This window comes from Populus euphratica, unplaced genomic scaffold, assembly GCF_000495115.2.
Source record: "Populus euphratica unplaced genomic scaffold, PopEup_1.0 scaffold512.1, whole genome shotgun sequence".
In the NCBI taxonomy this organism is placed as follows: Eukaryota; Viridiplantae; Streptophyta; class Magnoliopsida; order Malpighiales; family Salicaceae; genus Populus; species Populus euphratica.
The window spans coordinates 3,923-28,716 of NW_011500393.1; the positions used below are offsets into that span (position 1 = coordinate 3,923).

Below are 24,794 nucleotides of genomic sequence, written 5' to 3' on the forward strand. Positions count from 1 at the left end.
TCATTAATCAATCCTTTCATTTATGTGATAGGCTTGCATTTAAAATGAACATTTACCATAAATTAAAGGTATCTTATATTATTAGATATATTATTATAAAACATGCTTTAGTTAAGGAGTTATTGATACTTTAAGTGCAAAATGACATAAAACCTTAATAAAAAATTCACTTTTAAGTACTAATCAAGCATAGTTGTCTTAATAAGTTTTCTTCTTCCCCTTACCTCGTCCTTTGACAATGTGAATTTCAGTTTCCTTTCTTCGTTGAGCAAAACCTTTTTTTCTCATTGGGGTATGCAATCCTACCAATTCGGATGGTCTGCTCGATCCTTCAGCTATTACAACTATGTTAGAGAAATTTTACACGAATCTTCCAACCAAGTATTCAAAATAAAGGGCCTTGAAAGTGTCTAAGAATAAACCAATCATCTCCTTTTCCAACAATGGAGGATTAACCTATATAGCTAATTCGCGCGACCTTTGAGTGTATTCCCTTATGGACTCTTTGTTACCTTTCTCCATAGCTTGTAAACTTGATCTATCTAAGGTCACCTCTATATTGAACTTGTACTGCCTAATAAAGGCATTAACCAAGTTCTTCTATCCTTTTACTTTAGTATTGTCTAATCGCATATATCAAGTGAAAGTAGCATCACTCAAACTATCTTGAAAGAAGTGTATCAATAACTTCTCATCATGAACTACTTTGGCCATTTTATTACAATAAGTTCTAAGGTGAGTTATTAGGCATTGAGTTCTAGTGTACTTGACAAATTCTAGCACTTTAAACTTCTTTGGAATGACCATATTGGGCACAAGACATATCTCAGCAGCCTTTATAGGATCATACAAGTTATTTCCTTTAATTGCCCTCATTCTTTTTTCTAGAGTAGCCAATTTTTTCATACCTCTAGTACCTTATCCTTTTCAAATTCTTCCATTATTAGCTCAACAATATATGGCATCCTTATTGAACATATTGATTGAGCGAATGAGAAATATGCAGCATGTTGAGATTTAGACAACATCCCATTTGCCCCTAGAATTGGTGGGTTGAAAGGAATTGAAGGCACCAGTAGAGGCTAAGTAATGGAGGCTAAGTTGTAAATATTGATTGGGAAGATATTCCTTTTCCAGATCTGGACCTTATAAGTCTATTTAAGTTACTAGTAAATATTATTACATTCTTCTTTAGACTTTCCAACTTTTTTTTTGTGTTAGGTGTCTAACTAAATTCTTTTTTTATTTTTTATTTGTTTTTTTCACAGTCTAGTATTATAGATACATTTTAAAAGAGGATCTATATGTCAAGTATTATAAATACATTTTAAAAGAGAATCTATATGTCATATATGAGCTCGTGCATGAGCATGGATGAATAAAAAAAGCATATTGAATATACATTTGCTCTTCAAGAGTAACATATAATTGTTATTTTTTGAATACGTGATCGAGCTAGAATTTAATATCATTAATATAATGCTGAAAGTATATCTACCTTGCCTTTTGTTATCTAGGCTTTCAGCTATACAGACCTGACTTACCAAAGCATTCAATATCTCATTTTCATCATCCTTTGTTTGTTTTTATAATTATAGTTATTTTTTAAATTATTAAAAACATAATAAAATAATTTATTTTTATTTTAAAAATTTTATTTTTAATATTAATAAATCAATACAATTTAAAAATATTTAAAATACAGAAAAAATTTCAAATTTTTTTTAAAATACTTGACACAAAAAATAAAAAATAAATAGACTTACTTAGTGTTATGCCTGACCCGGTTATTAATTGCCTTGATACACCATACGGCCGGGCGACCCCGATGGCAACCAATATTAATTGCCTTGATACACCATACGGCAGGGCGACCTCGACGGCAATCAAATAAGGAATCGAGCTAGTGGCGATCAAAATCATCGTCTCCGAAATTGAGAGGAAGAATTAGTGGAAGGCACTAACTGATTCCTCGAATAAAATGAAATTGGACTCTATCTAATTCCAGAAATGCAAGAATAAAAACTGAAAGTAACTCACTCATACTAACAACACACCATTCCATTCCACACCCTAAAAGCACAATGATCAAACCAACAGAGTTTTTCAAGCACTCCCTCTGAAGTTCCCCCATGTTTGAAGTTGAATAACTAACCATTTAGTCAGCAATCACCCCCCAGCACTCGACAAATCAGATCCTCTTCCATTTCCTAGGTTTGGTGCTGATCAAATCCACATCTATGATTGTTGGTTATCAGTTGTCAAGCTGCCACTGCTGCTCCCACCACCCATACGGTTGGATTCCCCCACTCTAGCTGCCAAGGCAAGAACTTCAGGTGACATCTCCCAGCTTCCACTCTTTCTTCCCCAACTCGATCGCCTAGGATGTATTCCACCATGGTCTCCAACTTCATCTACTGTGGTCCTGATATCCAGGGATAATTCTCCTAGTTCACCATCTTTTATGTTCAACCGATCATTGTCAGCAAGTTGTCCTTCGCCATCAGTCATAGCATTCAGGTCTCCCCATACTGTTTTCCTACCCATTTCCATGTCACCTACAGCTTTACCCATATTTGGACTCATGAAGCCCCTACCAAGTGTTCGAGCTGGTAGTGCAGGTTCCCTGGGCACCTTTGCCCTGAAATTGTTCTTGGATGGGGGGATACTGGAGCAAAATATTTCCTTCAAGTTCTCTACCACTCCTTTATAAAAGGGATTTGCATGCCTATCATAGCGATATCTGAAATTCTCGTAAGTAGTCTGCACAAGCAAGGCAGACCATTAGTAAAAAATGTATTGTTAATAACAGAGACTTTGATTCAGAGTGAATGAATGGAATTCTTCATAAAATTGTCCAGAAATGAGGAAGATTATTCTCATACCTGATTTGTGCTGATGAGATACAAATGGAAGGCAGTAAGGCCACCAACAAACCACTATTAAAACAATCGAGGCAGGGGTTTTGATCATTGCTTTCCAAATTAATGAGTTCTCTGATCCCATGATCTTCCTAATGTAGACCCAGCAGAATGAAAACACATATATACAGAGAAGGGTCGTTGAGAAGACAAACATGAAGAAGAATCGATAATTTATCTGCACCCAGAAGCATATCAATCAATTTAAGGAGCCATGACACTCAAAAAGACAACCAAGGCACGAAATAAATCCAACTACTTTCCAGGCCAGTAACTTGAGAAGTATTAATTCTAGAAAATTAATATCAGAATTTGCTAATTTATATGCATGAACTATTTATATTCAATACATTGACATTTCATTAAGTTTTCAAATTATCAATAAAAAACAGGGACCATGTGTTCAGACACGTCAAATTTTGAGATAGCATCAGCTAGACAGGGCTGAATTTTCATGGTCAAAGCATTTAATCATACCCTTCAGCAGAAGAGAGTCAAGAGATCCACAGCAATATGACTACTTATCCTAACCAATTGATGTCATAGAACCAGATATAATATTTCTTTTATTTTGTGATGAAAATCATTTCACAGTTACAGTATCACAATTATAAAAAAGAGGATCACTTACCAAGCCAATACACTGCCCAACCCAAGGGCAGTGATGGTCAAATCTTTCTACACAGTTATTGCATATTGAACAATGCGAGCAGCGAGGTGGTCTGTAAAGCATGCAAGTATCACAATACTTGACTTTCACAGTCATTCCATTGAATCCCACCTCCTTAATGCGTGGCAGGCGTAATTGTGGAGTTTGACCAGACCCAACATCTGCACTCCCATAAAAGCTATCCGGTTCTGGTGGATATGCATTGCGTGGAATTATGCCAGGATCCCTTCCAGATGTTAGCAGGAGAAGAACTAAATCCTGAGATGTCAGAGACATTTATGAGCTTCATGTTCAGTCTTACAGAACCAATTTCATTATCAGGCCCATGAAAGACATAGCATAGACGACATTTCACACATATTTAGAGCTTTCACTTCAGGAACAAGATATTTCCCTTTGCAACGCCATTCACCATCCTCAAAATTAGTGCAAAAATTGCCTCACGTCAATGACAAGAACCACACAAGTGTATGCAGGTCAAAACAGTGTGAAACTAGGTTTGACATAATGTGGTAGCAGATTCAGAAAGGCAAAATGACAATAAAAAGAAACATAAAAACTGCACATTCCAAAAAAGTAAGAACATGGTATAATCCAAGAATGGCATTTACATGATATATTGCTAGGCCGCATATGTTTACAAATCAAATCACATGCAACCCTAGCTTACATGGTAACCCTAACACCAGCCTAACTGTATGATGTATTAAAAGGTAAAAAATGTAACCAGGCTTTGGTATAGACAGAACAAGGCATAAAATTTGATGAATTATGTATAATCTGAACACCATGAAAATTAATTATGATGATACGTTGGCAGTTATGCATATATTCATTGTTAGTTCCCTACAAATTTTCTACTACTAACAGCAATCCAATTCTCCCTAGTTACAAAATATTTAAATAGAGACTTCCTAAATAACTTTTAAAATATAACCATGAAATTAAACTGACCCATCAAACTCTAAAAAAATATCACACTGAAATTATACCTGAAAGTTTATTTATATTTTCACATTGGCATAAGTTATTTTCCAATTTATGATTTTGAATTCTTTTCATTATGCTTCCTGTGCTTTCAAAGAAAGTCCTCTTGGTGAAACTTCATAAGACTTGAACCATAAATGGCGCCACAATATAAAGTCCTCTTGGTGAAACTTCACAAGACTTGAACCATAAATGGTGCCACTATCTTCTTACAAAAAAATACATTTGCTTATTAGTTGTCACGAAAACCTCATCTTATGTGAAACAATATCCCATTCCTATTCGGTTTCAAAACTTCTTTTCCAGATTCTCTAATGCTAAACATTTTGCTAATGTATTGACGTTGTCCAAAAGATAAAAATAAAATTAAAAATTTTCATACTTAGTTATGCAAGGTCACATAACAAACTCGACCAAAGTATTAATGATTTCTTATTTATTTGTTGTCTAAAGTTTGTTGTTACTGTAAATGTTGCAGTGAATGGTTATTAATTAAAATTGTTTTTATAAGATTATTTAGAGATGGATAAAGGGTAGAAAAATAAGAAGAAAAACGAAGGAAGAAAGAAAGGTTGTGAGATGAAGTGACAACAAATATTAATTCATTCCATCCTTCCACTTGCTTACATCACATGTATATATAAGAAAAGAGTATAAAATTACTTTACTACCCTTGACTCCACTCTATAAATAATAAATGCTCCTAGCACTCCCCCTCAAGATGAGGCATAGATATATCTCATGCACATCTTCCTAATAAAGCCTTTGGTAAACACATTAGGTAATTGTTCTTTAGTTTTTACATAGATATCTCTCATGCACATCTTCTTAATAAGGCCTTTAGTAAACACATTAGGTAATTGTTCTTTAGTTTTTACAAAAAAAAATACAAATAGTCTTCTCATTCAACTTCTTCTTAATAAAGTGCTTATCAACCTCAATATGCTTCATCCCATAATGTTGAATTGGATTATGGACATTGTTAATAGTTGTTTTGCATCACAGAACAATGCATAAGACCACCAATAGTTATTCTCAGCTTACCTTATACATTAGATTTTTTTTTCCACAAAAGTACATACACTCCATATGCCACAAGCCATTGCTCGATACTCTGCTTCTACACTATATCAAGATACTACAGGTTATGTTTTACTCCATGACACCAGATTACCACCAATTTCAGCAGGTTATGTTTTACTCCTCCATGACACCAGATTACCACCAATTTCATATGTGGATTTTCTATCATCCAGCTAGGGATGTTCACGATTTGGTTCGGTTTAGTTTGGTTTAGACTAGAAAAACCAGCCGAACCGAATTACATTAATTTTGTGAAATATTAATCAAATCGGATTGAAAACCAATTCAAACTGAACTGGTCCAGTTTAGTTAAATCTGTTTTTTTGGCAAAAACCAAGAAACCTAATCCATATGGAAATCAACAGCCCATATCATTTCCCAAGATAGAGACTCCATTTTAGCCTCTGATCATGATCATGATTTACTCTTATCTAATACTGATAACAATAGAAGTAGTTTGGGTAAACAGTAGAGTCGTGTTGATGCTCAAGTGCGTGAATTGCAATGTGATTTCGATACTTACTGTAGTGAACCTAAGGATAAGGAGGATTATAAGAAATGAAAATCACGGGTTCTGTGATTAATGAGAAAAAGGAGATTGAGAGGTTTATTAGTGAAAATGGGGTGATGAGGGAGATTAATGCCGAGGTTATGCCTTATAAAGCTAATGATGAGAATTTTTGGAGTAGATTCTTTTATAGGATGTTTAAGTTGAACCAAGCAGAGGAGGCCAAGGCTTTGCTTGTTAAACGCTAAAACATAGATGGCAGTACAATTGAAAATTGAAAGGAAACGGGGAAAGGAAGATTGGGAATTTCTCTGGGTAAAGAGGCGGCTTTTTGTGAGAGGCAGGAAGGTTATGTTAATTGTTAAGGTTAGCCGATTAGGTTGCAAGTTAACTATTTATATATAAATTTTTGTTAATTGTTTAGTGGGTTTGGTTCAGTTTGGTCCAGTTTTTGGTTCAAAACCGGTTCAGTTTGATCCAGTTTTTGGTTCAAAACCGAACCGAACCTGTTAAAATTTATGGTGGTTCAGTTTGGTCCAGTTTTTGGTTCAAAACCGAACCAAACCTGTTAAAATTTATGGTTTTGAAAGTCAGTTTAATTGGTTTTTCAATACGGTTCGTTTTTTTCTGTTAATTTTTTTTCAGTTTTATCAATTTTCTCAGTTAATCAGTTATTTTGAGCACCCCTACATCCAACGATCCTACCCAGTCAACATTGGTTAAGGCTTTTACCTTTAAGTGCCCATTATTGGAGAACAACAACCCTTTGTCAGGAGCAGACGTTAGACATCTAAGGATGTGATAAACAATATCAAGGTGGGATGTGAGAGGATCATGCACAAAGTGACTAATAATACTAACTAAATAAGCTATACCGAAACCACCTGTTAAAATTTATGGTTTTGAAAGTCAATTTAATCAGTTTTTCATTTCAGTTCGATTTTTTCAGTTAATTTTTTTTTTCAGTTTTTTAAGTTAATCGATTATTTTGAACACCCCTACAACCAGCGATCCTACCCAATCAACATCGATTAAGGCTTTTACCTTTAAGTGCCCATTATTGGAGAACAAAAACCCTTTGTCAGGAGCAGACTTTAGACATCTAAGGATGTGATAAACAACATCAAGGTGGGATGTGAGAGGATCATGGATAAACTAATTGATAATACTAACTGAATAAGCTATATGAAGTACGGTATGTGATAGATAGATCAACCTATCAACCAACCTTTGATATGTCCCTTTTTCAACTACTTCACCTTCATAATTGGTTGGGCTTGTTTTAGCTAGTATATCAAGAATATATTTTCTTTGAAAAATAAAGATGCCTTTACTTAACCTTGCAACTTCAATTCCTAGAAAGTAACGCAACCTCCTAAGGTCTTTGATTGTGAATTCTTTAGTAAGATGCTCCTTCATCATATAAACCTCCTCGTGATCATTTCCTGTCACCACAATAATTTCCTGTTACCATAATATCATCAACATGTACAGTGAGAATTATAGTCTTGTCTTATTGATGTTTAATGAAACATGGTGTTGTCTCCATTGCTTTACTTTTACCCAAATCAAACAAATGCCTTGTTGAATCTATCAAACCCAGCACAAGGAGATTTTTTAAGGCCATATAAAGCTTTTCTCAACTTGCACACTTGCCCTTCGCCTTCTCACAAGAGAAACTTGGAGGAATTTCCAAATACACTTCTTCCTCTAGGTTTCCATCTAGAAAAGCATTCTTAACATAGAAAAGCATTCTTAACATCTAATTGTTGGAAGTCCCATCCTAGATTTGTTGTAATAGATGACAATACATTGATTGAGTTCATTGTTGCAATAAGAGCAAACATTTTCTGCTAGTCAATTCCACAAGTCTGGGTATATCCCTTAGCCTTGTACCTATCAATATTTCTATTTGGCTTCTGTTTAATAAAGAAAACCCATTCACAACCTACCACTCTCTTTATTGTAGGAAAAGTTGTGCGCTCCCATGTATTATTTTTCAACAAAGCTCTTATTTCCTCTACCATGGGTTCTTTCCACCTGGTATTTTTAACAACTTTCATAAAATCATTAAGAATAGACACATAAGAAAAGGAGGATACAAAAGCTCTTTATGAAGGTGACAAGTGATCATATGACATAAAATTAGATAAAGGATGTTAAATATAACTTCAAACTCCTTTTCTAAAAGAATTAAAGGAAGATCATCAATAGAAGGAATAATATTGTCAGTGGAAGAGTTAGGAATTTAATAGTCATGTGTATGTTGTAAGGTTGAATTCAAAGATGGTTCTAGGCTAGATATTGTTGATTCATTGACTTCTTTCATTATTTTTCTTTTTTTTCTTGCGAGTGTAAGCCTACCAAACCTTCTCCTTTTGTCCCTTTCTAGTTTCCCCATCATCTTCCTGAACTACTTTTTTCTCTCCTAGTTCCTCATCACTCCTACATTCCTTGGCTTATGGTGGATTTTCATTTCCTTTCTCTCTCTCCCCTTGATTTGCTCCCTCCAATTCTAGCCCAAGATTAAACAAGGTAAGAGATACCAAGAACATATCCTCCCTCTCATTGACCTCCCCCTTAAAATGTGAGATGACAAAATATAACTCATTTTCATGAAAAGTTACACAATGCCCACAAACATTTTTCTACTTGGAGGATGATAACATTATCCTTTTTAGTAGCAAAGTATCAAATGAAAACATATTTCAATGCTCGCGGATCCAAATTACCAACAGCTTGTCGATGATCCCAAACAAAGCAAACACACCCTAGGTTTTTTTGCAAGACAATGTAGGAATTCTATTGGAGTTATAAACTCAAGAACTCTTAGTGGCATCCTATTAATGAGATATGTTATTATAAGAATCTTACCTCCCCTGTAGGTTTTGAGCAAATTCCTTGTGAACATGAGAGATTTGGCAACTTCTAATAAGTTTTTGTTCTTTCGCTCAGCTATATCATTCTAATTTGGAGTATTTACACAACTAGTCTGATGCAAAATCTCATGTTCCAACATAACCTCCATCCACGTACTTTGAACCATTATAACTCCTTAAGATTTGAACTTTAGCATTAAATTGTGTAAAAATCATGTTATGAAACCTCTTAAAGCAAGAAAACACTTCACTTTTATCATGCATCAAATAAACTCAAGTAGTAAGACTATAACAATCAATAAAAATAACAAACCACCTACATCCAAATAAGGAAACAACTAGACTAAGATCCTAAACATCTGAGTGGATCACCATAAAAGGTTTACTACTTCTATTATTAGTTGAGGAACAAGTAGCACGTATATGCTTAGCAAATTCACAAGCATCACAAGATAAAATTGTTGTAGTACATTGCTTAGATAGTGCTGGAAAAAGCTTTCTTTGAGCTACAAAAGATGGATGCCCCAATTAATTATGTCATGAAAGTAATTCTTGATTGACATGCTTAAAAATGGTCATCAGCCCATGTTTGAACTCACTTGTGTTTTCTAGACCAACAAAACCAGCTTCTAACCAATATAAGCCATCATTCACTCTACCATAGCCAATCATCTTCTTCATCTTCAGGGTCCTTGAACACATAATGTGTGGGAATAGAATGAGACTTTACCCTTTAATATTTAGTTATTTTAATAATAGATAGAAGATTAGAAAAGAACTTAGGAACGTGAAGCCTAGAGATTAAAGATAAAGTAGAAATACATTGGATTGAACCTTTGACAAAAATGGGAGAAATAGGAGCTTGGGAACCATCAGCTATACCAACTTTATCTTTACATGAGAAAGGATTGTAAAATGAAAAAAAAAATTGAAGACCTAGTCTTGTGATCATTGGCTCCTGAATCTATAACCCAAGGATCAAAATAAGAAATGGTTGAGGAATTAAAAGTTATCATTGGCATACTTGCATTTGCAAAGTTGGATGAAGAGGGAGAAACAAGTTTGGTCATTAGATGTCCAAGTGTTTGAACCTCTTCCTTGGACAGAGTTGGGGAGTTTGATTGACAATCAAGAACTGGACTTTCAGTTATCTCTTGACAAAAGTGCTTGCAATCTAGGATGACCAATTATTTTCCCACCTCGTTCCCTTAAAAGACATCCATATAACTGTTGATATGTCTCCTAGGTATTTTGGTTTGTCTACAATAATCACACATTAGTTGTTATTTGTCTGCTAACCTTGGTTCACTAAGATGTGTAAATACTTCTCTAAAGTTTTTCTGATTGGAGAGACCTATCATGGCTGACCTCTGATTGGATGCGACATTGCATTTCTACTTTCCTTTACTAAACATAAGAATAAGTCTACGTCAAGGAAAGGAAGGGAAAGGCTCTTTCCTAAAACATGAACTCTAATTTGGTCATATTCAATGTTTAACCCGGCTAGGTAGTCATAAACACATTCCTTATCAATTAGTTTTTGAAACTTTAACAATTAGCCTAGAAAACCCGGTAGAAGTTTAACTCCTGCCACAAATTACTCAATTCAGAAAGTATTGAGCTATAGACATATCACCTTGCTTGGTTTCATGAACCTTTTTTTCATAGCTTGTAAACATGTGTATCATTGCCTAATTATGATCACATCTGTCTGGCAACATTCTAGATTTTTAAAGCAGAATCCAATATGAGATAACCACTAGCAATCAAAGATTGCATGGAGTTGATGAGTCAAGACATGACTAGAGAGTTTTTTTACTCTTATTGATTGAATATTGAGTCGCCAGCTATTGATCTCTCCTTTCCTCCTGTGATGTATCCATACAGTCCACATGCCTCACTCAACAATAGACAAGATCAGGACCAAGTTAGATAATTATTTCCATCTAGTTTGATAAGGCTGATTTGGATGGTAGGATTCTCACTCACAACTCCAACTCGGCCCCAACTACTCTTACCAAAGGGGAGACTAGATTTATCAGTTGAACTCTTCTCTGTTATATTCAAAACACTACAAAGGACTATATATTTGATCACCACAAGAACCTAACTAGTCACTAACTAATAACCACCCTCCAAACTTGATTACAAATAATCATTCTCACTCATTCCAACAAGCAAACCTCTAGTTCACAATATTCAAGGATTTACAGAGCTGAAACCTAACATTTTTCCTACAAAACTAACAGCTTAAACAACAACAATTGTTAATGAGATGCTAGGGCTTTTGTTCATGGAGTCAAGGCATTTCTGAAAGTACAATCTAAACACTATAGTGATGTTGTGCTAGCATCAACATGTTGTCATTGTTGAAGTCAGCAAAAATAGTTGACTCCCCGAAAACAATGTTGATGTTTGTTGTGCTCATACCAAGTTGTTTTTCTAAGATTATTTAGAGATAGATGAAGGAAGGTGGAAAAATAAGAGGAAAAAGAATGAAGAAAGAAAAAGGAAAGGTTATGAGATGAAGTGACAACAAATATTAGTTCATTCCATCCTTTCACTAGCTTACATCACATGTATATATAAGAACACAGTATAAACATACTTATTACCCTTGACTCCACACTATAAATAACAAATGCTCCTAACAACAATTAACAATAATCGTGCTAGTAGATTTAGAGTATAAAAAAAATGTGTTTAATAATTTCTTGCCTTTTTATTATTTTTTTTAAGATTTGCATGCAAAAACATGCTATATCATTTGTCACATACTAGCACACACAAAAAGACATTTATAATGATCTATTGAAATTTTTTGCCTATAATATTTAGCTACATAGAATACATGTGTGACAGAATACATGACATATGTGCATGTATATTTCATCAAAGTGCAACATCAAGCTTTTTGGAAATTGGAGAATTGACAATACCTATAATGTTATGCAAAGGATGTGATGGCAACAAGTACAGTCATCATTCATATCAATAAGAAGAGTCAATGTGGTAAAAGTAAGGCCAACATGGTAAGAAGGGGCAACAAACTAGGGTAGAGACAAGCTGGGGCTATGAACTGGATATTCAATGAGATTGTATGGAAGGCTTTGAGCAAGGTAAAAGAAAGTACATCAACCCGCTATTTCTGCCACAACTGATGAAAGGTGATAGGTAATGGCATAATGCCATGCTAAATCACAAAAAAAATACTTATTCCTCTTGAAACTTCATTCTTCTAAACAACTAAAAAACAAAGGTACCTCAACAATGCACACCATTAAGGACTATATTATGAAGAAGATATTCATCCATTAACCTGCTCTACAGATTACAATAATCAGTTTCCAAAAATAACACCTCTTATCCCCAGTCCACATGACTAAGCAGTTTTTCCTACCCCATCCATTAAGGACTATATTTTGTAGAAGATGTTCATCCATTAACCTGCTCTACAGATTACAATAATCAGTTCCCAAAAATCACAACTCTTATCCCTAGTCCACAAGACTAAGCATTTTTTTCCTATCCCATCCAGTCTCCAGACAGCCTACTGTATATTTAGCTTAGGCTCTAAATTTCTATATGACCAAATCTAAAGACCTTCCCTTTGAACCCCTTTTCTCCTACCACCCTCCTTAGAAGGATGAACAAGACTGGTTATAGTTGTGCTTGAATCCCAGTTGGAGTTACCCTATTTGGGCTCTCTGATAGCTCAGCATAAGATCATAGACGACCTGAATGGATACTAATGATATACTTCAAATTCATAAATAGTTGTACATTTCAAGAAAAAGAGATTTTTTCAAGCAAATTATGCAAAATCAAAAGATTTCAAGGAAATTCTCTACTCTTCAATCTAGATAGAAAAGCCCTGGCTGACTCAGTTTTTGTTCAATGCTGAGTTAATAGAGGTTGCCAGCCAGATGTTAGATACTATAATCCTTACCAGTATGGAGAGAAAGAGAGAGAGGGATTGGTGTGTGTGTGTGTGTGTGTGTGTGTGTGTGTGTGTGTGAAAGAGAGAGGGGGGAGGAGCTCACATAAATAGTGAACACAACAGCAATGACCATTATTGATATTCCCCAATCATCTGAAAAATCATCCATCAGCTTTCTGGCAACAAAGATACAGAACACTGCAACTAGAACAACTATTAGGAGTGTAGTCAATGCAAGCGATCTCACATCTGGTCCAAAAATAAACCTCCCTTGAAGAAAAAATATCTGCAGAAGAGTGTAAATCCAGTAAGTTCCTGGGAAAAACATTGAAAATTTTGCACATACTTAGAATAAGAATGCAGTTGTGGGCAATTAGCACCTAGTCCTAGGATCCACTAATGTCTGACCACTAGCACTTCAGAGGCTGAATACTACACTTAAAGTCCATTGATCTCATTTCACATGGTTTACCACATGGTCAATCAACCACAATTCAAGCAATATAAGTTCCACTAACATAATATCACTATCACTAATGTGAAACAGGGTTAAGAAGCTCTCACATATTGTAAGAACTCTGCCAGTTCTTGTTCAGGAATTAAACCTCTTGGTCAAACAATCAATTATATATGTGATTTTCCTATTACATCTTTCTCTACAGAATTCAGTTGTCAATGACAAATTTCTACAAATTCAAAAAGAAGTAGCATGGTTATATAGTGTGCAATGAAAGAAATGCTTAATAAGGCATCTGTTGAATGCAGAAGAATAAGTTCATGCATTGCCCAACACAATCATTTCAATTTGAGATATAACATAAATATTAAACAAGCACAAAAAATAATTGTACTTCCACTAGGCGGTCACAAGACCCTTGACTCACAAAATAGGCAAATCACCCCATTCAAACAATCTTGAAACTTAAAGCTGCAAACATCAAAATCAAAACACATCTCAGTTCTTTCCATCAACCTCTTCCAACTTCTTGTTAGTTGCTTTAAATCTTATTGACATGATCCTGACAGACAATCTCTTTCCATTTAATTAAACGCCAATAACTATACAACTAGTTTTAATCTTGCCAAAAACAGCTGATGTTTGATACACTCAATATTTTACTAAGAGGGCTCATCAAATTTGGGTTTTTTTGTGGTCACTGTCACCATTAATCATGTAACACTATTACTACTTGTTAAACTTTTTTAATTCAACAAATATAATCAAAGTAGCTTTAAGTTAGCTTCTTCTTCTTCTTCTTCTTTTTTTCTTTTTTTGCTGATTTAGATTCCCATTGAAAAGAAACAGAAACAGTGTAATTTTTTTTTGACAATATTGGTATCAATCAATCAATTAAAGCTTTCAAAAATGCACAAAAGAGAAAAAGAAAGAAAGAAAGAAAAGATAAATCAGTTACTTACATTACTGCCTTTCCAAGTTTGATACACCCGTAAATCACTGGATCCAGTATCCGATGATCCCTTTGATGGTGGCACCACATACATTTCTCAATCGAATCTCTCCCTCTATTAAACCCTCAATTCAAGCCGCTCATAAACCCTACAAAAAAAATCAAAAATCAAAATTTTGACGAACAGTCTCTTTCTTTATTAGGGTTTCATGAGAGTGGTGGTGGAGGAGGCGGAGGCGGTGGTGGTGATGCCGGGGTTGTCCTGGTGTTTTTGGAGTGATAGGGTGGAGAAGAGGGAGAGATTTGATTGTGGCGTGGCGTTCCTTTATGTGCATGTGGCTTTATAGGAATTTAGAAGGGGTGATGTGGCGTGTTTTGATTGGATGGAAGTGAGTGATGTGGAGTGGGGTTGTGGTGGACCGGGGCTGGTTGGTTTTTTAGCTAACAGGGATGTGGTTTTCACTCTGATTTCCTTTGATTTTATTTTGCATATAATTATTGTCATTGTTACATGTGTGTCCATGACCTTGCTTTGACCCATCTACTAATGAAAGAGGAAGACAGCAGGAGTCCATGAAAATGATATATTATTATTATTATTATTATTATTATTATTATTATTATTATTATTATGTTTTAGCTATGTTTTATTATTATTATTATTATTATTATCATTCCCTAGTTTGGTTTGGAAATTCAACTTCTGCCTCTCCAATCCACAGCATACTACTTTCAGTTAACAATGGTTCTAATTCAAAAATCTCACAATATATCTCAAAATACTCTCCCATGAAGGCAAATGAATTATCAAATTTGTTAACCCAATCATCTAAAATTTACAATTATTTTCTAGAAAAATATAAATGAGTAGCAAATTTGTTAACCTAATCATCTGAAATTTACAATTATTTTCTAGGAAAATATAAATGAGTAGCATTAACATGCTATAGCATATTTACTTGACATGTTATATTTATATACTACGGCTCTATATTAGCTCTATAGATGTTAATATTTTTTTCTGACATGAAAGAAAAATATGTTAGATGTTTGTGTTTTTAAAAAGTAAGAAAATTATAAGATTAGGATTATTGACTTAATTGGATTTAATAAACTTGATTATTTTAATAATATAATTTTAAAAAATCATAAATAACTCAAATAGAGAAAAGCAATAATTAATCATACTATAAATGTGAAGGAAAAAAAAAGTGTGCGTGCAATAATTAATCATACTATAAATGTGAAGGAAAAAAAGTGCAATAATTAATCATACTAGAAATGTGAAGGAAAAAAAAGTGTGCATCACTCTGCTATTGATGCTACTCAACCACTAGAAATAGTTTATAAGATGATTTAAATGTCATTGCAAAATGCTTTACATCAACAATAAAAGAAATCACACGCACCGTTTAAACAACAAACCAAAAAGCAAGCTAATCAGAATGTCATTATATCATCATCTCATGCTTATATTTAATAACTAATTTAATTTATTTTTAAAAAAATCATAAAAAAAACTAAATTGAATAGAGAATGATAAATTAAAAAAAAAACTCAAGATAAGAGTCATTATCAAAATTAGTGAAAAATCTTATAGAAAAAAATAAAAAAATAATATAGTACAATCTTAAATTAAATAATTACTAACGGATGAAACTGAAAAAAAATAAAAAATAAAAAAAAACAACAAAACCTGAGCAAATTTTGTAAATCTGTGTTACTTTTTCAAACTTGCAGCTAGTAAAATCCTATATTTGTGCTCAATCAAGAAGCTCAATTTTTAATAAATTAAATATTGAAGCATGAAATCAAAAAAACATAATCAATCTAAAAAAATTATCAAGATAAAAAAATAGCGATTAAAATAATAAGGATCAGAAGGCATTGATTATGATTTGAACGAATAGAGTTAGAACACCTTTCCATCTAAAAGAAATATTGCTCGATGAAACGATCTAGATTCCACACTATACTATAGGTTGGAGAGAGAGCCCATCCCGTCATGAAACAACTCATTCCAATGCAAGAACCCGAACCCGCCAACATGAGCCTCAGTGTATTTTAAAAAAAATTAACTATAAAGGTCAATGCATCATTTACCTACTTTAAAAAAATCAAAAAGATGATAAAAACCTAGATCTAGGTTTAGGAAATTTTGCTTTTAAGAGTAATTAAGTAATTTTATTATATTGAATAAAAGTGTGAAAATCTTATTAACCTCATCCAATTTTTAAATGACCTTTGATCATTTGGTAAAGACTATTCTACCCCTCTTAATGCAAGGCTTGATGGTTTTGGAGTGAAGGGAAAAATCATCACTTTATTATTGTAATCCACAGTAAATCTATTATTGTTCTACGGTTAAAACTTGAGCAATTATAGTTTTTTTTTAATGTGAAACCAAGAGTAAATCATATGGTAAAAGTGAACAACCTTGAAGAAATAAATGAAATGCTTATATAAATAAAACTAACAATCACAAGTTAACCAAAAGTAAAATTAAAAAACTTTTAGGAATGAAAAAACATAACATAATAAAGACTATGGATATAGAGAAATCAAACACAAGGAAATATTTTGGATTGTCCTTGTCTACATCTATTTATAGGCAATAAGATCAATTAAAGAGGAGGTGAATTTAGTCACAATGAAAGTTTCTTTCATAACACTTTTAAGTTATTCTATTTAATGCAACCATACAAGAATTATGATGTTTGTTTTAGAAATCAATCACATATATAAAATCTGCATTCAACAGAAAAGGTAAGAGAAGAGTAGAAATTACACATAGTATTTTATCTTGGCTCCCCATAAAATTATAGGTAATCTAATCCTCATGGATGGCCCTGAGATTTTCACTACTTGATGGGTTTGTATGTTTGATCTTACAAATCTTTAGTTATTACAATCCTGCAAGTTCAACATCTATGATTGATTATTTATTCAAATCTTTATACTATAACTATAGTTTTCTATTCTTTCTTTTATTTTATTTTTGTTTTGTCATGCTTTTTTTTTTTACAAGCAAATATTACGCATTATATGCACCATTTTATAGTCATTGTTTATCTCCATGATTCTTGTTCTGTTAATCTTGAATCGTTTGGTGTAATTTATTAAACAGGTTCTTTTAGTAATCACATGACAACTAGTTTATCTCTTCAACAACATTACCTTGATTTCTTTTTTTTTCTTGAGTTGATTTCGTGTAGATTGAATAGTATGATCTTCTCCATCTAATATGAAATTGATTGTATACCTTTTTTTTTTTTGGTTAAGCTTGTTTGTTATATTTTAAACTTTAACTTTTATGCTGCTTAGTTTCTTGGAATTTCTCCCTTAAGTTATGTTGGTTTCTAAGCAGATTGATTTCTCTATGGCACATGTGCTGCACTTATTTCTCTTTTGGACTTAGACTAGTTAGATGGACTTTAACTACTAATATGGATTAGAGTTGGTAAAAACTTTTCCATAGCCTTTTGTATAAAGTTTCACCAAAAATTGTACAAGTCACAACTTGATTTCCCACATAACTTGTAGAATTAGTAGTAATAATCTTAGGGTTTGTAATCATCAAAATTACAAGAATTAAAATCTCTTTTTTTTTAATGATGTCAAACCTTTCCTAACACAACTCTTTTAATCAACTTACCTCTCCCTCACTTAAAGCACCTTATACAAGATAAATAAATTAGAAGCTACTAACTACCTTGCACCATAATTTTATAATTTAAGATTTTAAGCAAGTGCCTTTTTAATTAAAGTTAAAGCATTTCACATATTGAGATTTTTAAAAATTACCATGCGGTACTAAGAATTAGATAATTTAGATGATAAGATTACATGCTTTCATAATTAGAACATTTTACATGTCTTATATTATACAATATTGGGATGCAATATAGTATATTCAAAACATTGTTCATAATAACTATAAAATAATATAGAAAAAACTTTGCTTTTTATACCATAAAGTACTAGGAGCTTATAGTTTAAGCATATAGTTTTTCCTCCTGGCATCACTAAAAAACGATGTATATTAATGCTCTAAACTTGACTTCTATAGTCTTTACCAATAATCTTAATGGCAAACTATTTTCAGGGTTTAGAGTAGCATGGTGTAAAGATGAGAGAAATAACATATGAAAATTAACACACAATAAGTATTAGATTACATGTTTTTCATGTGTTTAAATAGAAAAGACTTCTTTAAAATGGAATGCAAATGTCTAATTGTCTTCAAATATATGAAAATTAAGTTTTATGTAAGGGTTTAATAAAAATATTAGGTAATTATTATTATGAGTTTGCAAACTCGATAGATATTTTATTTCTTTGAATATGTTCCCTAATGAAATGATATTTTACTTCAATGTGTTTAGTATGAGAATATTGTACACAATATCAAATATTTTTGTTGTTAAATATAAAAATGACCTAATAATACCTCTATATAATTTTTTATTAACACTCTTACCATTTTCATCTTATGTTAGTTTTCAGGAACTAAACATTGGAGTAGATGAGCATCTTGAGTTTTCAAAACGATATCTTTTTAAAATATTCATGGTGTATTTTTTTTTATATAAATGAATATTTCATCTTGGGTTTGTTTGATGGTGAAACCTAAAAAGTGGTTTAGTTCTCCCATCAAGCTCATTTCAAACTCCTCTTACATATAGGTAGCAGAATTTCTACTCATGACTTCATTTGAAGTACTAAAAATTATATCATCAACATAGGTTTGTATGAATATGAAATCTTGATCATGCATTTTAATTAAAAATGTAGTATTAGTTTCTTCTTTTAAAAGTCACTTAGTTAAGAGGAATATATTAAGCCTATCATACTTTAAACCATATAAGGCATTGGATAACTTATTTTTTTAAGTTTAGGGATTATTCAACAAACACTTCTTCATTTAGAATCTCATTTAAAAATGTTGATTTAACATCCATTTAAAATAATTTTATATTTTTGTATGATGTAAAAGCATAAAACATTATAATTAATTCTAATCTAATTACTGGTGCTAAGGAATCATCAAAATTTATTCATTTTTTTCTATAATTTTCCGCTACTAATCTAGATTTATTTTATATAATGATACCATTTTCATCAATTTTATTTCTAAAAATCCATTTAGTGTTGACAACAAACTTATTTTTAGGTTAAGGTACAAGAATCCAAACCTTATTTTTTGACATTAAAATAGTTTCTTTTATATAGCTTCTATTTAATTTTCATTAGCAAAAACTTCCTCAATTTTTTTGAGCTCTAATTGATAGAGTATGGTCATATTATTTATTTCATTTCTAGTCATATCTCTTATTTGAATCTCTTGTTCTAAATTACCAATAATTTGTTGTTTAGGATGATTTTTGAAAAATTACATGCTTTTAGTAGTTCATAAGTGGCGTAGCTACTTTCTGATTTGGTATTATCCATGATTTCAACTTCTTTAATAATATCTAGGGGCCTAGCTTCTAATATATTTCATACATTATCATCAATATCTTTTATATGCATAATATAAAATTCATCAAAGATAACATAAGTTGACTCTTCAATAACCAATCTTTTTATCATTATATATTCTATAAACCTTGCTTGTAAAAGAATACCTTAAGAAGATCCTTTCGTCAAACTTAGACTTAAATTTGTTAAAGTTATCTTAGACATTTTTTAGCATAAAATTTTTGCAACTGAAGATATGAAAATATACCTTGTTTAGGACATAGCAAGTTAGGTTCGTAACTTTTACCCATAAATAAGATGGTATCCCATTTTTATTTAATAGTGTTATTGTCATTTCTAGCAAACTTCTATTTTTATTTTTCTACAACTTCATTCTACTGAGGAGTTCTAGGAGCTATAATAAAAGGGCGATACATGTCATGTTTATCACAAAAATATGTGAATTCATTATTTTTAAACTCACTTTCATGATCTGATATGATGCTAGCTATACACATATATTTTGAATTTTGAATTTTCTTTAAAAGATTAATGAATGCCTTATAAGCATGGCATTTGTGTGTTAGGAATAAAGTCCAAGAAAACCTAAAATAATCATCTACTACTACTTGTGCATACTTTTTTCCTCCTAAACTAGCAATGCTTGTAGGTCTAAAAAGGTCAAGGTGCAACAATTCTAAAGGTTTAGATATGGATAAAAAATTCTTGCTTTTAAAAGAGACTTTAGTTTGTCTTTTATATACAGAAGCCTTACATATTTTGTTTTTAATAAAAAATATTTTTGGAAAACCTTTAATAAGATTTAGTTTACTGATTTGTTATATAACATCTATTTTATAATGTTCTAATATCTTATGCCATATATAAAGATCATTATAGAAGGCAGGCAGTCATGTTTTAGTACGAATTAACACCATCAAGATTAATTATATATACATTTTCATGTATATATCCAACAAATTTGGCATTGTTATCTTTTATACATTAACTAATGTAATGTAAAGATTCAAAAAGTACTTTATAGTCTTTATCACATAGCTTACTAATGCTTAACAAATTATATTTTAGACTTCGAACTAAGAACATTTTCAATTAAGAAAGATTTATCTTTTTCAATTTTATATATACCAATTACTTTTCCTTTTTGTTGTCACCAAAGGTTACTAAACTAGATTTTCTTTTCAAAGAATGAACTTGTTTTTATCCCTAATCATATACCTAGACCAACCATTATCTAAGTACTAGATATTCTTCTTTTCCATCTTTAAATAAATTTACAAACACGTATATTCAATTAGTGGATTTTAATATCCAAACTCTTTTAAGACCAATTAGGTTACACAAAACATTAAATATATTTTCTTTCATAACCCATGAAACTTGATTGGTTTGAGCAAATTATTATAATATCTATAGTTTTTAAATAGGCAATTTTACATGTATTGTCCTTGTTAGTTGCAAAAACGATAGGAGATTTCATGTTTGCCAAAACTAATATTTTTAATGAAACTAGGTTTTATCTGAAGTTGTTTATATGAATCATATCCCAACCTATTTTAGCCAAGTGTTTGTTTTTTATATCCAAATAGGTTTTTTAACTTGTTTCTTCCTTCAATAAATTTAAATACAATTGTTTCAAGATCATTGATTTTAGACTTCAAGTCAGTATATTTTTTTAAGTTCTACAAGCTTTTTTTCGGACATTGTATAATTATGTATTTGTATTAAATCCAGTGCTAACTTCTCTTCTTTTTTTTTTGTAGAACTACAAGTTTTTCTTTTTAAGTTATATTTTCATTTAAGATGGAATCATTTTTAGTTCTTAACTTGTTAGTTTGTTTAACCAAAATTTCATTTTCTTTCTTTAACAATTTTAGTTCCAGATCTAAAAAAGTGATTTGTTTACTAATCATAATATTTTTCTTTAAACATTTTTTAAATTCATTGTGTAAACCAATATACAAATTATATATTTCATCAATTATCTCATTCTTTTCTTCTTCATGGTTGTTTTTATATATAAGACATTTGTTTTCTTTTTCTCCAAAAATCTTTTTTTCCTTAATCAGAATCATCATCATTTCTCTATACTTCTACCACATGATTTTTTTTCTTGTCTTCTTGAAGAATTTTATTAAGTTTGATGTTTGCCTTTTCTGGCACTTAAATACTCAAAAGTATAATGTCTTACTTTATTATAATTAAAATAGTAATGGAGTCTTTATTAAGATCCTTACCAAGTGTTTTCTTACCAAACCTATTTTTCTCTTGAGAAATTTTTGAATTTTTTGTATGAGTAAATCTATGTCTTCATCTTTACTATCACTTTCATTTTTAAAATTGGACTTGTGATTACTTTTAAGTGCTACTCATTTCTTTATCCTTGTTATTTCTTGATCATTACATTTGTCGCTACACGACGTCGGGCGACGGGTTACTCATTTTTTTATCCTTGCTATTTCTTGATCATTACATTGAAATATCATTTCATAGGTGGTTAAGAACTAATATATTTCATCAAGTTTCATTATATTTTGGTTATTTTTAGCTTTTATAGTTTTAGTAAACACCTAAGTACTTTTATTACTATCTCGACATTAGAAAAAGCTTTTCCTATGTATTTTAGTGGACTTATAATGTGTGTGAATCATATCATCATTTCATCAATGTTCTCATGTTCTTGTATTTTAGATATTTCAAATTAATACATAAGTCTATTTATCTTTGAATCTTTTACTTGTGAAGCTCTTTCATGTGTTATTTCAAGTTTATACAGTTTTGCAATTTCACATCAACTAATTCTATTATACTCATTTACATTTAAAACATTATAGAATAAACTTATAGCTTAAGTATTCAAATGTACCATTTTCAAATCTTTATCATCCCAATTATCTTCAAATCTAACTAATATTTTACTTTCTACTATTAAAATAGGAATGTGTAGACCATTCATAACCATTCTCTATAACTTATAATCAATTGACTATATGAATATTCTCATCCAATCTCTCTAGTAGTTGTAGTTCATCCCATCAGATAAAGATAACATGTCTATGGATTATCCTTCAAAAAGTCCATTACCTAAAGTTGTTATAGATCAAACCCATGTTTGTTATATCTAAAATAAGAGCATCATGCCTGTGATGCAAAATACAGGCAATAAAATCAATCAAAAAGAAGGCAAAATTATTGATACTGAGAAAATTTTTCAAAATAATTTTAAGTTATCTTATTCAATATAACATTATAGGAACTGTGATGTTTGTTCTAGAAATCAATCATAGGTATAAAATATATATTTAGCAAAAAGAAAAAGGAAAAGAGCAAAAATTACACAGAATATTTTATCATGGTTCCCCCTATAAATTATAGGTAGTCTAGTCCTCAAGGATGACCATAAGATTTTCACTACTTGTTGAATTTATGTGTTTGATATTACAAATCTTAGGTTATTACAATCTTACAAGTTTAACCTCCATGATTGATTCTTTACTCAAATCTTTTTACTAACAACAATAGTTATTGATTCTTTCTTATATCTTATTCTTATTCTTCTTTTTTTTTTTATCATACTCATCTTCTTACAAACATATGAAATACATTTCTTTCTTTTTTTTTATCATAATCATCTTCTTACAAACATATGAAATACATTATATACATCATTTTCTAGATTTTGTTAACCTCTGTGATTCTTGCTTTGCTAATCTTAAATCTTTTAGTTTAGCTTACCAAACAAGTTTTCTCAATAATTGTATGGAAGCTAGTTTATATCTTCACTAATATTATCTTGATTTCATTTGTTTTCTTAAGCCAATTCCATGTAAATTGAATAGCATGATCTTTTCCATATAATATAAAATTGATTTTATATCTTATTCTTTCTTTGTTAAGTTTGTTCTTTGTACTTTAAACATCAACTTCCAAGCTACTTAGTTTCTTAAAATTTCTCCATTGGTCCATGTTCATTTCTGGGTAGATTGGTTTCTTTATGGCTTGACATAAGCTTTATATATTTCTCTTATAGACTTGGGCTGTTAGGATGGACTTTGACTGTTAGTATGGATTATGGCCCGTAAGAACACTTAATTGGCCTTTTGTATGAAGTTTCAACAAAAAATATACAAGTCACAATTCAATTTGTCCTAAACAACTTATATAACTATTAGTAATTATCTTAAGAATTGTAGTTTTTTATATTAATTACATTCTAGTTTTTAATTTTTTAGTTTTTTATATTAATTATATTCTAGTTTTTAATTTTTAAAATTAATTTATAATCAACTCATACTTGATTAATTATCTCATTTTAATTTCTGACCAATGGTTATTATATTTGTAATTCATTAGGTTCCTTGATAAATTGACTCAAATATAAATCAAAACCTAAATAACATTGGATTAAATAAATTAATCAATTTAATTTATTATCAATTTAATAGTTGCTTGATTTATATTTGAAGATTAAGTACAATGTCTAATAATATGTTATGATCCTCTAAATATTAGGAAAGTTATAAATAGTTTGACTTAACCTTTTAGTGAATATTTTTTTACTGTAATTATTATTCTTTTATCAAGAATTTTATGATTTAGATATTATAGCATGAAGTATATCTATTTTGTTAAATTATTGTAGTTCTTAACACCATTATCATTGATTATTTGAATAAGATTTAAAATTCTTTTTCAAATCTCATTTCATTTTGACGAAGAACTTCACATTTAATACTATTTGAGATAAAATAGAATATTTTTTCTAATTCACTCAGGGTAATAAATTCTCTCTTTATTACTTAAATATTTTTATATAGCTTATACCATACATAATATTTTCTTGTTTGTAACCCTTGATCAAGAAAATATGTGGTCAAGAATAAAGCATATCACTCATTATATAAGACAACTTAATA

The 24,794-nt window shown here is 31.0% G+C and overlaps 1 long non-coding RNA gene and 1 pseudogene across 1 annotated transcript; one reads left to right on the forward strand and one right to left on the reverse strand.

Annotated features, from left to right (window-relative positions):
* Positions 1–1,951: 1,951 nt before the first annotated feature.
* LOC105114360 (probable protein S-acyltransferase 7) lies at positions 1,952–14,734 on the reverse strand (annotated as a pseudogene).
* LOC105114359 (uncharacterized) lies at positions 5,671–6,943 on the forward strand. Its single transcript, XR_840114.1, has 3 exons — positions 5,671–5,722; positions 5,768–5,828; positions 6,860–6,943. It is a non-coding gene; the product is annotated as an uncharacterized LOC105114359 (long non-coding RNA).
* Positions 14,735–24,794: the final 10,060 nt, after the last annotated feature.